The sequence below is a fragment of the Globicephala melas genome, chromosome 15 (genome assembly GCF_963455315.2).
Source record: "Globicephala melas chromosome 15, mGloMel1.2, whole genome shotgun sequence".
Lineage (NCBI taxonomy): Eukaryota > Metazoa > Chordata > Mammalia > Artiodactyla > Delphinidae > Globicephala > Globicephala melas.
In genome coordinates, this window is record NC_083328.1 from 56,153,020 (window position 1) to 56,168,429 (window position 15,410).

General features: G+C 40.1%; 1 protein-coding gene across 1 annotated transcript in view; it reads left to right on the forward strand.

The window, feature by feature from the left end:
• The first annotated feature begins 267 nt into the window (after positions 1-267).
• The window catches only part of RNF24 (ring finger protein 24), a 141,627-nt gene continuing 126,484 nt past the window's right edge, over positions 268-15,410 (forward strand). Inside the window, exon 1 of the mRNA XM_030847472.2 lies at positions 268-396. The gene's annotated coding sequence lies outside the window, so the exon portion shown is untranslated. The remainder of the gene's footprint in view (positions 397-15,410) is intronic.

The following is a 15,410-nucleotide window of genomic DNA, read 5'->3' on the forward strand; positions in this document are numbered from 1 at the left end:
AAATAAATAAATATTTTTTTTAAATGTTTATAGGACATGCAAAAATACTAAACACAAGAGGGAGAAGGCCACTGCTCTGGCCTGGGACAACCGCAACTGCTGAGGCGGTGTCGGACCACGGAGAGCCGCGCCTGCGCACTACAGACTCCGAAGCCAGGGCGACCTCAGGGAGGTGGGCGGGGCTGCCCGGGCATCCGGGTCCCTCACCCCGCCCCGCTGCATGAATGAGAGGCCTGGCGCCCGCCCCTCCCCCTCCGGGCCCGCCCCTCGCCGGGGCGCCGCGGGCAGTCTGCCGCTGCCACCTCAGCCGCGCTCGGTGCCGACTGACGCCCGCCGCTCACCGCCCGGAGCTGACGGTCCCACCACGCTCGCCGCCGCCGCTGCCGGCACGACAGAGTAAGTGAGCAAGCGAGGGCCGTCGCCCCGGGTTTGGGGCTTAACGGACTGGGCAGGTCCGGGTTCGGGGTGCTGAGGACACCGTGGGGCCCGCGCCAGCCTCCCCCACTCACACTCCCGGCGCCTCTGCCGGGAGCTGGGAGGGATGGGACAGCGGCCCCAGGCCGGGAGGGGTGCGCAGGAGGGTCCACCCCGAGCCGGAGGGTGAGTCCCGCACAAAGGGAGGCGCGGGGCTGTCACCGGGAGGTCACAGAGGGAATGTTCGCGGAGCCCAGAGCGCTCCGCTAACCCGTGCCGGGTGTCGGGTCCCCGGGCGTGGGAGGCGGCTGGGATGAGCAGAGAGGCAAGGACGAGGATGGCGAGGACGTCTGCCTCCCTGTTGGCGATGGGAATGCGCCTTGGGGGGCGCGGCGTGGCAGTGTTTTCCTGGTCCCCGTCTGCTCCTCCCCTTTCTTTGTGGCGTCTGTCCTGTGCCCGTTTGTCACTGTGTGTAAGCTATGGTCGGGGGTGAGACCTATCGCCTCGGCTTACTCGTTAATGAAAGTCAGGAGCTGGCCTCATATCTGTGAGTGGGGGGCGTGTGTGCTTCCACAGGCCGGAGAATTAAGGAGCCTCTTTTGTTTCCGGAGACCTAATGGTGTGTGTGCGCCCTCTGAAATGAGAGAATCGGAGGTCATTTAAAGGGGTATGAGGAAAAGAGACATATTACTTCATCAGATCTTCACCCAGTTCTGCCTCTGACATTCTTTCAAACAGCATTTCTTTGTTTCTTTCTGTAAAACCAGTGGGTTTTGTTAATTGAAAATATATGTCTATATCCTCAATATATCTGTATATCCAGAACACTTGGTTTTTGGGGTTTAGTTAATGGTCATATACTCTTATGTATGTACATGAGAATACTCTAGTACATATAAAACACTGCTTTTTAGTTAATTGGTAATATGTCTGTATATTGATATACACATATACAGAAATACTCCGGTATCTCTAGGACACTGTTTTCTCAGATCCTCAGTACAGGTAGATTTTGTTTCCTCCTCCCTCCCTGTGTAATAAGAAGGTGGTCCAGCAGGTTCTTTCCACCTCCTTGCTTTTTTTCCCCTTAATGCTTTGGCAAAGGGCTTTATAGCATATTACCCTGGCATGCGCCCTTGCTTTGATCTGAATTTTCCCTGTGTTCTGTTGTCTGGTTGTGCAGCCCAGCTCAATGGCTCCTCTTACAGGACTGCTGGAAAACAGATCACCTTTTATCGTCGTCATCCCCAGAGAGAGGAGGAAGCTCTGCAGGTTCCCACAGACTTTGGCTCTGTGGGACTGACTGCCTGACTTTGTTGTCTTGGTGAAGTTGTGAGGAGTCACAGTTGATGTGGACCAATCAAAAAGAAGCAACTGTAATAGCACCAGCTATTCCTTGCTGTTTCTCTTGGACCTTTTTCTCTTTTAAACCAGATTTTATAAGTTTTAAAAGACAGTTGCATTTTCAGTTTCTTTTTTACACTTATAATTTTGCAGAGTGACAGGAAATTAGCTAAACTCTGTTACTATAAGAAACATACTTCCAGGGCTTCCCTGATGGCGCAGTGGTTGAGAGTCCACCTGCCAATGCAGGGGACACGGGTTCCTGCCCCGGTCCGGGAAGATCCCACATGCCGTGTAGCGGCTGGGCCCGTGAGCCATGGCCGCTGAGCCTGCGCATCCGGAGCCTGTGCTCCGCAACGGGAGAGGCCACAACAGTGAGAGGCCCGCGTACCGCAAAAAAAAAAAAAAAAGAAACATACTTCCAAAATATATTTTTCTTATGATCTTTTGATTCAAAATAGCAACGGTAAAAAAAATTAAGGGGAGCTTATTAGAGAATATGAATAGTTGAATTGACTCAGTTTTAAGATTCTCTTTAAGATTATTTTTTAATCACGTATATTTTAATTCCTGGTAGTTTTCAGTGCAAAATGAAAGCTAAACTAAGCAGTCTTCCATAGCATCTGTTTATGTATATTCCATCTGTTAAAAACATTTGCTTTTAATTTGAAGGGGAAATTTTCCATTTGGTTGGAACGGGATCCATTATTCTTGGTAAAAATCTTACCTTATGTTAACATGATCAAATTCTTTTTTTGTAAAAGTAAAAATTAATAAAAGTTGATTTTTCAATTTGGAGAAGTTTTGGTTTTATGATGTAAGATTTAAGTAAAAATTTAATGTAAATGAATTTAACTCAAAATAAGCTAACTTAAAAATGAGGGCTTCATTAACTACATTAAGTAGTGTCACTAATATTGAAGCAACCCCAATAACTTATGAACTGCCTGCATAAGTTTTTGGTTTTCTTTTCTTTTTTTTTTTTAGAAATCCCCTTAAAACAAATCATAAGGGGAAGTCGTAGATAAACAGAGTAGTGTAACCGGAATTATCACTGAAATAGGCTTGCATAGTGCCACAGTATTGTGGAACTTTAATTTTTCAAGAGCGACTTAGCTATTGTTTGTATCAACAAAGGAAACTAAAAACATCCTGGCCTTGTTGTTCAGCATTCTGTTAATCAAAATCTTTACTAACCCATAGTTTAGCATTTTTGTAGTATGATGATTGAAGAAAAATTCCAAAGTAATATCTATATTGTCAAAATAGGTTACATTATTTTAAATGCTGTTTTAGTAATAAATATAATCGTTATATTCATTAGAAATATTAATATTGTTATGTTAGTGATTGTAATAGTATATATGATGACACTTTGTTACTAAACTGGGATACATTATCCTCCCAGCATTTTCTATCAGTAATTGTTTTCCGGGAATTCCCTTGATGGTCCAATGGTTAGGACTCCGCACTTGCACTGCAGGAGGCACAGTTTCAATCCCTGGTTGGAGAACTAAGATCCTGCATGCAGCATGGCCAAAAAATAATAATAATAATAATAATGTTTTCTGTTTCAAATGGCAGTTTATTCTAAAATCAGTAATAAAGTAATGTCATTATAATGTATTAGCAGTTTAAACTATATGAAATTGCCATTTTTTAGATTGGGGAGTAGTCAAAAATCAGTGGTTTCATATGGTTCAATCACTTTGAACTCTTAGCAGTTCTTTCTGGTATTTACCTTTATATTTATTTCATTTTTAATGTTTAAACTGCTATTCCTTGATTTTCCATCTTTGGATATTATCTATGGAGTTTTATTTTGGAAGTTGAGGACTTAGTTGTCCCACACAACCATCCTTCCATCCCCCACTCATATCTATACTTTACAGTTTCCAGTCAAGTCAGTATTCAGTATTTATATGACTGTGACAATGTACCTATAATTCACAGATGAGCCATGTAGGATACGTATTACGTTTTCTTTCTTGTAAAACTTTTTTTTTTTTTTTGCGGTAAGCGGGCCTTTCACTGCTGTGGCCTCTCCCGCTGCGGAGCACAGGCTCCGGACGCGCAGGCTCAGCGGCCATGGCTCACGGGCCCAGCCACTCTGCGGCACGTGGGATCTTCCCGGACCGGGGCACCAACCTGTGTCCCCTGCATCGGCAGGCAGACTCTCAACTACTGCGCCACCAGGGAAGCCCTCTTGTACAACTTTTGTTTCTACTGAGTTAAACAACTGCCACTTTTGTTTGTTTTTCATTTGCCTAGTTTTCCTTTTACCAGTCACAAAGTTATCCTCAAATTCTATGACAGAACCTATCGTCTTTCAATATTTTCAGGTAATCTGTTTCATTTCTTTTTCCTAGCTGTTATATAGGACTTCCCTTTTTATCATCTTGTGAATTCTCTTTGCTTTCCTCCTATGTTGGATCCTTGATTTCCTGGATCCTGTGTCTTCCTAATTCTTTAGTAGCTTCCTGAGAAAGGGCATCTACAAACTCTGAAATTCATTCCTGAATTCAGAAGTTGCATATGTGAAAATGTCCTCATTTTACCGTCACACTTGAATGGTCGTTTCGCTGGATATTGAACTCTAGATCGAAAATTATTGTCCCTCTTTTGAAGGCTTCTAGTATTACTATTAAGACGTGCAATGCCATTCTAATCCCCATTTCCCTTTTTCCTCCCACTCTGGAAGACTTTAGGATCTTCTGTTTATCCCTGGTGTTCTGACATTTCACGGTGTTCCTCGAAACATCTTTTTCTTTCCTTTTGCTCGTAAGGGCAGATAATATTTTCTCCAAATACCTATATATATGTACACACAGACATACACACCATCTCACCCAATATGCTATTCATTATTGTGTTGACATGCCTCCATCAAGAGATGTGGTCTTTGTTTCCTCTCCTTGAACCTGTGCAGGCATAAATGCTCCCCAGGATGTTTTGGGTCTTGAGCCAACATCATGGTTTAGGAGTACAGTTGGATGATCAAAAGCAACCACCTTTAATTTTTGCTTTTTACTTTTAAATGGAATCATCAGTTTACTTTTAACTGGAAATATCAGTTAACACCAGAGAAATTTCTTCCAGCACTGAAATATAATCACCTCTGGAATCTACACAGCCATCAGTTACATTTTTTAAAAATCTACTTTAGGAAGTGACAGAACCATTTATGACCAAAAAGAAACAATCTATAAGCTTCATGGTTAAATATGTCATGACTAAAGACAAATACATTATTGGCAAGAATTTCTGTGATAAGAAGATGGAGGCAAATGGAGTTACATAGACCATGGCTTGTTTGGACATTGTCAGTGACTTAGTGTTTATCTCATGGATACACATTTTTTAATATTTTTTTACCCATGAATTTTTTTCTATTTACAGCTGCTTTATTCCTCATCTAGCTTTCCCATAGGTGCACATAAGTGGTTGAATATTTCTAGAGAACTTCAGATTCATGAGCAAAAATCTGTAGTAGACTCTCATCACTGCCCCAAAAAACTACCAGATTCTTAATAAGATTTTTTTGCCTATAATTATTTAATGTCTCCCCAGTCTTTACACTCATGAGCAGCCGACCCCTCCCCATCCCGATAAGCAGGCCGCATACTTCACTGAGGGTTTAGAAGTTATCAGACAGATACCCCTCATCCTCCCTTCACCAAATCTATAAATCCACCTTCCTTAGGATCCCTGTTTCCTTGCTGTCAGAAGCCAACTTGCCTCCCCACCATATTCCACCTCATAGCTAGTCAAGAACTTGACTTCTGCATTTGTGCCCTCTATCACATCCTCAACAACTTTCCAGGGCACCACCCATGTCAGCATACATACATGCTCTGATATTTCCCATCTTCAAAAACAGAACAAAAAATTACAACGAAACAACTTTCCCCTGACCTTATATCCATCCCCTTCTGTTTACCTTCATGGTTAAATGTTTCAAAAGAATAGTCTACATTTCCTCCCTATCTCTTCTGTACTATGTATCACTGTCTGAAATTCTGTTGTTGACTGAATATTTTTGCCTCTTGCCTACGCCCCACACTGGAAAGTCGGCTCCAGGAAAGCAGGGAACTCATCTATGCTGTTTACCACTATGTTCCTAGGACAGCAGTTGACACAAGTACCTACTCAATATATGGGCAAAAAAGGCATAACTGACATTTTTAACCTGGTAGAATAGCTCTTTTTAAAAATTTCTAACAAGAAAATCAATTTTCATTTATTTTTTAAATTATTCTCTACTTTTTGCTACACTTGAAAACTGAAAAATTAAAAGACTGTATTAATGATTGAATTTTACCTATGTTACATTACATTTCATTCTTTCACAAGTATAATTAACATTGGCAGTCTTGCACCTAGATTCTGCAGTCAGACTGATTGGAGTTGAATTCTAGCTCTTTCACTTTTTGCCATGTGACCTTGGGCAGGTTTCCTAACCTGTTTCCTCATCTGCAAGGTAGAAATAAGAATAGCACCCACCTCATATGTTGGTTTTGTGTGTCAAATTAGATAACGTGTAAAATGCTAAACTCAGTACTTGGCATGGCGGTTAATGCAACGAAAAATAATTATAGTTATTGTTTGTATATGCTTCTCTGGTTTCTAACATTTGATCTGACTTGGTCACTGTAATATTTTTGTTTGAAGTACTTATATCTCCTAGAGTATATTGGCTATGAATGTGACTCTCCTGTTTTTAGTTTTGTGGGCTTTTTCTGATTCCTTGCCTCTCTATTCCCCAGATTACCCCACATGACAGATGATCTGCAGTTGACAGATGAGCACCCTATAGCACTTCCCAGCAATTTGGTCATTTGAGAAATCATTTTGGTCACTTGATAAAATATTTTTATTTCAAGCCAAGTTCTGTTCTTTGTTTATTTGGCCTGCCCAGAGGTAAGGCTCCTTCCACGTGTTAATTCATGTTATTCCTCATTAAGTTTTCTTATTTCTGGAAATGGAACTTTTAAAACACCCAGTATGTCATCAACAGATTTTTTTAAAGTAGCCATAAGATACTGTTCTTTTCACTTACTAGCTAGCTGGGAAGATAAATATATGTAGCAATACAAAATCCACTCTAAGGGCCACATTGAGAGATAAAGACAGGCTCTGTAGAAGTTCAAAGTAGGGAGAGTTATGTCCAGCCAGCCTTAAGGGATTCTTAAAAGTTTTCTGCATGTTAAATTATCTATACCCCTTATTATCTGTCTTGATTTTTAATTTTAGAAATTGTTTCTTAAAGTAATTGACTTAGCAGTTACTCTGCCCCTTTCTTTTCTTATCTGGGTAGGCAGTGGAGACTCCTCCAATTATCTGAGCATTTCAAACATCAGAGTGTAGTGTTGGGTAAATTTAGGATTCAAAAAGAATGCCAGATGGTTTGAAAAGAATTGTGAGCACTCCAACTAGTGCAGTCCGTTGAAAGCCAGCTGGCTGAGCCTTGTCTGCTGTGGAGGTGGGAATCAGACGCTTTCTTCAACGCCAGCTGGCCTAGGAACAACTGATCAGTGGCCTTACTTTTGGTTGGCCATGCCTGGGAAAGCCAGCCTGGGCCCTGCACCCGACGTAAGGACAGTATGACACCAGACAGTTGCTCTGCACCTCCATGGTGCTTGAGTTGGAACAAGCCTGAATGGCAAGGAAAGGAAGGTACTTTTTAGATAGCATTACAAGTGAACCTCATGTTAAGTTGTGATTTTGCTCTGAAAAAGTGTAATGAAACTTGAATTTTTATGGATTCAATGCTGTTAGGTGTATTAGTGTTGCTTACTACTATAGTAACTATAGTGAATGTTTTTATATTATAAATAACTTCCAGTTTACCTGCTTTCAGTTGTTCTTGTTTTCATTTATTGACTTTTCTTGAAGTGAGGTTTCCCTCTTCTTTTCATTTTCTTCTTCTTCTAAAGTTTTAGTCATTTGGATTAGTACAAATTTTCATCTTGTCGTAAAGCTTGGTCCTATAAACCATAGGCTTCTGTAGAACATTAATTATGTGTGTTGTCTTAAAATCTGTGTCTCGGGCTTCCCTGGTGGCGCAGTGGTTGAGTCCGCCTGCCGATGCAGGGCACATGGGTTCGTGCCCCGGTCAGGGAAGATCCCACGTGCCGCGGAGCGGCTGGGCCCGTGAGCCATGGCTGCTGAGCCTGCGCGTCCGGAGCCTGTGCTCCGCAACGGGAGAGGCCACAGCAGTGAGAGGCCCGCGTACCGCAAAAAAAAAAAAAAAAAAAAAAAAAAAAATCTGTGTCTCATTTTGTCTGTTATTTATGTTTTCCTAATTAGACGGGTGTTTGTATCAGATACAGTTCTTCTTTAGGAAACTTAATGTCATAATGTTTAACTGAGAACAAAAGAAGTACAAATATGGCACTGCAAGTATAATGAGCATTCAGTTCATTTGATGACAGTGTTAATAACTTCACCAACAGTCTATCAGTATGCTTTATGTTATCTTAAAATATTTTTTTATTTGGAGATGGAATGGTGCTGCAATACTTGTATGTTAACTTCATCTAGGCAAACCAAAAAATTATAAATTACCTGTGTCTCTTTATTGTTCTCTCCCAATTCTGAGCATGAAAAGTTTTGCTCAGTGGTATAAACTTGAAATATCCAAATAGGCTCTTCATCTTGGACTAAAAGAAAGAGTTTGGCAAATAATGAAACACTGAAGTATGAGCTAATATAGTTTATGGAAAATTGGTGGGAAGGTAAATCAAAGGTGTTGGCTTTCATTCTTTTCCTTTAGTGCAAAAGAAATTGCAAAACTTCCTCAGAGATATGTTGGAAATCTCATGCCTTGCTATAATTAAATAAAAATTTTTACTTAAACTTATTGATTGTCCCTGTAAACAGTCCAGAGGAAATTTTGTGGTAGTGAGAAAGATTTTTTTTGTATCATAGAACAGTGTATCAATAGCCAGGGGAAATATTGTACCCAGAAAATCATCTTTCACATTAGCTAACCTATAGTAAAAACCTTTTATGTTGGTATCTTTAAATGTACTGCTTATTTACTCCTTACAGCAACCCTCAAAGGGTTATTTATGGATGATAAAACAAATGGTCAAAGAAGTAACCTGTTCAGGTTCACAAGGTCAGGAGCCAGGTTTAGAACCCAGGCCCTCATTCTCCAACCCACCAAGTGTCTCAGTTGATATTGTCAACTTTCACAAGCTTTTTTTTTTTTTTTTTTTACATCTTTATTGGAGTATAATTGCTTTACAATGGTGTGCTAGTTTCTGCTTTATAACAAAGTGAATCAGTTATACATATACATATGTTCCCATATCTCTTCCCTCTTGTGTCTCCCTCCCTCCCACCCTCCCTATCCCACCCCTCTAGGTGGTCACAAAGCACCGAGCTGATCTCCCCATGCTATGCAGCTGCTTCCCACTAGCTATCTATTTTACGTTTGGTAATGTGTATATGTCCATGCCTTACTATTCATATGCTATCCTGCAATGGCACTTTTGGATGACTTTTTTTTTTTAGTCCGCACCAAGCAGCTTATGGGATCTTAGTTCCCCGACCAGGATTGAACCTGGGCCACAGCAGTGAAAGCGCCGAGTCCACTGGACTGCCAGGGAGTTCCCTGGAACACTATTGATAAAGGAAATTGAGACCTTTGCAGAAAATGGCTAGAGAATAAGGAGAGATTTGGGGAGCATATATATTTTTTATTTCTTCTGATATTCTTGAAGTAATTAACCATTGCTGAACTACTGCAGTAAATAAAAGTGAGGTAAATAAAAATGACTTGTTAGAATGGGGCAAAGGGGCTGCGTAGTTTTCTAGCATTGCTGTAACAAATTACCACATAATTGATGGCCTGAAACAGTAGAAATTTATTCTCTCACAGTTCTGGAGGCCAGAAGTCTGAAATCAGAGTGTCAGCAGAGCTGCTGCACTCCCTCCAAAAACTAGGAGACAATCCTTCCTTGCTCCTTCCAGCTTTTGGTGGCTCCACACATTCCTTGGCTTTTGGCTGTATAACTACAATCTCTGCTTCCATGTTCACATGGTCTTCTCTTCTTTCTCTCTCTTATAAAGACACTGTCATTGGGTTTAGGGTCCACCTGGATAATCCAAAGCTCACAGCACTCAGTTCAAAATGCAGCTGTGAATTCTGTTTTCTGTGTTTTAGTTTTCTCTATTTCAGTTCACTACCACCATCTATTTAGAACTTCAGAATTATATAAAAGCATGACACAGTTCTGAGGAGAGGAAACAATTGCATTCCTAAAAGTTTTTTTTAATGTATCCTGTAAAACTGCTTGTTCTTTGCTATGGGTTTTCAGTAGTATAAGCTACCTCAGGAATAAAACTTTATATTTCATAGCTGTCTGACTGTCTTAATCTGTTCTGGCTGCTATAACAAAATACCATAGCCTGGGTATCTTACAAACAGAAATTTCTCATAGTTCTGGAGGCTGGGAAATCCAAGATCAGGGTGGCAGCAGGTTCAGTGTCTGGGGAGGGCCGACTTGCTGGTGCATAGCCGGTACTTCTCACTGTCTTTTGCTATGTCCCCCCATGGTGGAAGGGGTGAAGAAGCCATCTGGGGTCCTTTTTTTTTTTTTTTTTTTTTGCGGTACGCAGGCCTCTCACTGCTGTGGCCTCTCCCGTTGCGGAGCACAGGCTCCGGACGCACAGGCTCAGCGGCCAAGGCCCACGGGCCCAGCCGCTCCGCGGCACGTGGGATCCTCCCAGACCGGGGCACAAACCCGTGTCCCCTGCATCGGAAGGTGGACTCTCAACCACTGTGCCACCAGGGAAGCCCTGGGGTCCTTTTTACTGGGGCCACTTGTATAAGGGTACTAATCCCATTCATGAGGGCGACACCCTCATCACTTAATCACTTCTAGATACCATCACATTGGGGATTTGGTTTCAGTATGTGAATTTGGGGAGGACGTGTCATATAGCACAGTCGATAGCACTAACCATATAAAAAGGGAAAATTTATGTTTTCCATATAACTAATTCGATTTCTAAATAAGCAACTGCCACATAAATTTTTTTCATTGATCCATTTATTTTCTACCCAAGATTAATATTACTTAATAGATTTACCTGTACTGTTTTTCAGGGTTCTCTGCTAGTGAGATTCTTCTTTTTAATTTTTTTTTTATTATAAGAAATTGTAAATACACTCAAAAGTAGAAAAATAGTACAACATACGCCCATATGCCCATCACTCAGATTCTACTGTTATCAAGATTTTGCCACATTTGTTTCATTTATCCTTTTTTCTTTTACCTTCTTTGCTGAGGTATTTTAAAGCAAATCCGAGACATTTTTGTACGTGTTTCCTGACATACTTCTATATGCATCTTTTAAAAATAAGAATGTTGTCTTACAGAACCAAAATGCTATTCTCATACCTAATAAAATTAACACTTACTCCTTGGTATCATCTAATAACTAGACCCTATTCACATTTGCCCAGTTGTCTCAAGGATATCTTTTTCAGAGATGGCTTGTTCACACCAGGATTCAAAGTCCACAGATCACATTTGGTCATTTTGTCTCTCATGCCTATTTTGATCTAGGGTAGTTCCTTCTACCTTCCTCTCTCTCCACTTTTTTTGTGTGTCGTGGACTATTTACAGGAACCAGGTCAGTTGTCCTGTGGAACTTCTCGCATTTGGGATTTGTTCACTTAAATCGCAGTGTCAGTTTGTTGCTCTGTTCCCTGTATTTCCTACAAATGGAAGTTAGCTCTAGAGGCTTGATTAAAACAGATTGAAGTTTTTTGGCAAGAAATGCTTAGGAGATGCTTAATGTTGCATCACATCCAGAGGCCTGCTGTGTCTGGCTACCCTACTTCTAGTGATGCTAAAAGACCCCATTGATGATCATGTCAGCGTTCTTTGTGGCAAAATGGTGATTTTCTAATCCTGTCCTCTCTTCCACATTTATTAGCAGTTCTGTAAAGAAGACCTTTATCTTATCAACTAAGACTGTTTGGGGTTACTCTGAAATACATTTTGTATGAGAGACTGCCAAGTAATCTTACACTGTTATGCTCTTGATAAAAGATAATGAGTTTGAATCAGAATAAAAGGAATTGTGTTAATCTTTTGTTTTAGTGAGTGTTACAATGAAATTGAGTACTGTAGTAAAATATGAATGATTGTTTTCCTTTTACAATTGAGAATGTACACTCTAATTGCTCTGAAAGTTAAAGGTAGAGGTAAATGAAAGTCTTTTATAAATTAGAATCAGCAGTGGAGAGGAAAGAGTACTAACTAGAATTTAAAAATTGGAAGGGAATATAGCCAAATTTTTGTAATAACTATAAATGGAATATAACCTTTAAAAATTATGAATCGGGACTTCCCTGGTGGTCCAGTGATTAAGAATCCACCTTCCAATTCAGGGGATGTGAGTTCGATCCCTGGTCAGGGAACTAAGATCCCCCATGCCACGGGGCAACTAAGCCCACACGCCCTGGAGCCCGCATGCCACAGCTAGAGAGCCTGTATGCTGCAACTACTGAGCCCGCGCACTCTGGAGCCCATTCGCCACAACTAGAGAGCCCACACACCACAGTTACTGAGCCCGCACGCTCTGGAGCCTATGAGCCAAAACTAGAGAGCCTGCACACCGCAACTACTGAGCCCACGTGCTCTGGAGCCCATGTGCCATAACTAGAGAGAAGCCCACGCACTACAATGAAAGATCCCACATACTGCAACGAAGATCTCGCATGCTGCAACTAAGACTCAATGCAGCCAAATAAATAAATAAACATTTTTTAAAATTAAAAAAATGAAAATTATGAATCACTATATTGTATACCTGTAACTTATACAATATTGTACACCAACTGTACTTCAATTTTTTAATTAATTAATTTTTAAAAATTGGGAGATTTCCAGAGTCAGTATGACCCAGCCCCTGAATGTCTAATCCATTCACTCTTCTTAGACTGGGCTTTTCACATATGTATATCCCTAACATATTGTCAGTATTTTTGTGAAATTGTATGTAGACTAAAGAAATCAAGGTGATGTATTATAGAATTAATTATTAAATATTTTTAAAGGCAGGGAGAATTCTTCACTGAATATCATTCTTTTACTTTAAATTGTACTTTATGGGAAAAAATCCTTTGATCACCATTTCTCATAATACCTCTTGTTTAACCTCATGTCTTCACATTCTTATTCAGTAAAATTACTGAATAAAGTAATGCGAATATAAAGCCCTACTTATTTTTCTTGCTCCATTTTACCTTAAGCCTGTTGTTTTTATTTATCTCCTGAATCTGTGTATTCTGGGGAAAGTAACCTTGATATCAAACGAAAGTTAAACAGGTCAGTGTTCTTAGCTTAGTGACCATCTCTAGAGAGCCTCTAATTGTATTTGAGAAGACCGTTAAATGTATGTGCTATTATGGTTTCTCCATAGGCAAAATCTTGCTATGATTATGCTGTTAATTTTAAAATAATAATACTGTGGGTCTTTTCTGAAAGATAAAGAATGCCTTTATAAAGGGATGCCTCAAAAGACCATAGATAAGATCAATATACTTATTTTTAGTCAGTTGAGCTGATTATTCCTTATCAGGACTCTAAAATGGTTTTAGTGCTGAAAACTATGTTTTCCTACCTATTGAATTAAAACAGATGCTTGTGGAACACCTACTCTATGCAAGTCTTTATGCTAGGTGCTGAGTAGTAGGGTTCATTTCACTATTCAGATAAAGAAGATAGGAAGTACGTACTTCTTCCACACCTATTTATGATAAAAATTCTCCAGAAAGTGGGCGTAGAGGGAACCTACCTCAGCATAATAAAGGCCATATATGACAAACCCACGGCTAACATCATTCTCAACAGTGAAAAGCTGAAGGCATTCCCTCTAGGATCAGGAACAAGACAAGGATGCCCACTGTCACCGCTTTATTTATTTAATTTATTTATTTATTTATTTATTTATTTATTTTTGACTGTGTCGGGTCTTAATTGCTGCACACAGGACTTTTCATTGCGGCGTGCGGGCTTTTCTCTAGTTGTGGTGTGTGGACTCCAGAGTGCACCAGCTCAGTAGTTGTGGCATGCGGGCTTCTCTAGTTGTGTATGGACTCTGTAATTGTGGCATGCGGGCTCTCTAGTTGTGGCACAGGGGCTCAGTTGCAGCACGTGGATTTAGTTGCCCCATGGCATGTGGGCAGGGAGTAGTAGTTCCCTGGCCGGGGATCAAACCCGTGTCCCCTGCATTGGAAGGCAGATTATTAACCACTGGACCACCAGGGAAGTCCCCACTGTCACCACTTTTATTCAACATAGTTTTGGAAGTCCTAGCCACAGTCATCAGAGAATAAAAAGAAATAAAAAGAATCCAAATTGGAAAGGAAGGAGTAAAACTGCCACTGTTTGCAGATGACATGATACTATACATAGAAAATCCTATAAGATGCTACCAGAAAACTACTAGAGCTCATCAATGAATTCGGTGAAGTTGCAGGATACAAAATTAATACACCTAAATCTCTTGTATTCCTATACACTAACAACAAAATATCAGAAAGAGAAATTAAGGAAACAATCCCACTTCCCATCACATCAAAAAGGATAAAGCACCTAGGAATAAACCTACCTAAGGAGACAAAAGACCTGTACTCTGAAAACTATAAGACGATGATGAACGAAGCCGAAGATGACACAAACAGATGGAAAGATATATACCATGTTCTTTGATTGGAAGAATCAATATTGTCAAAATGACTGTACTACCCAAGGCAATCTACAGATTCACTGCAATACCTGTCAAATTACCAATGGCATTTTTCACAGAACTAGAACAAAAAATCGTTTAATTTGTATGGAAACACAAAAGACCTCGAACAGCCAAAGCAATCCTGAGAAAGAACAATGTAGCTGGAGGAATCACACTCCCTAACTTCAGACTATACTACAAAGCTACAGTCATCAAAACACTATGGTACTGATGCAAGGACAGAAATACAGATCAATGGAACAGGATAGAGAGCCCAGAAATAAACCCATGCACCTATGGTCACTTAATCTACAACAAAGAAGATAAGAATATACAATGGAGAAAAGACAGTTTCTTCAATAAGTGATGCTGGGAAAACTGTACAGCTACATGTAAAAGAATGAAATTGGAACATTCCCTAACACCATACACAAAAATAAACTCAAAATGGATTAAAGACCTATGTGTAAGGCTGGATACTATAAAACTCTTAGAGGAAAACATAGGCAGAACTCTCTTTGACATAAATGGCAGCATTGTCTTCTTTGACCCACCTCCTAGAGTAATGAAAGTAAAAACAAAAATAAACAAATGGGACCTAATTAAACTTAAAAGCTTTTGCACAGCAAAGGAAACCATAAACAAAATGAAAAGATAGTTCACAGAATGGGAGAAAATATTTGCAAAGTGATCAACAAGGGATTAATCTCCAGAATATACAAACAGCTCATGCAGCTCTATATCAAATAAACAAACAACCCAATCAAATAATGGGCAGAAGATCTAAACAGACATTTCTCCAAAGAAGACATACAAAAGCCAAAAAGCACATGTAAAGATGCTCAACACCACTAATTATCAGAGAAATGCAAATCAAAACTACAGTGAGATATCAC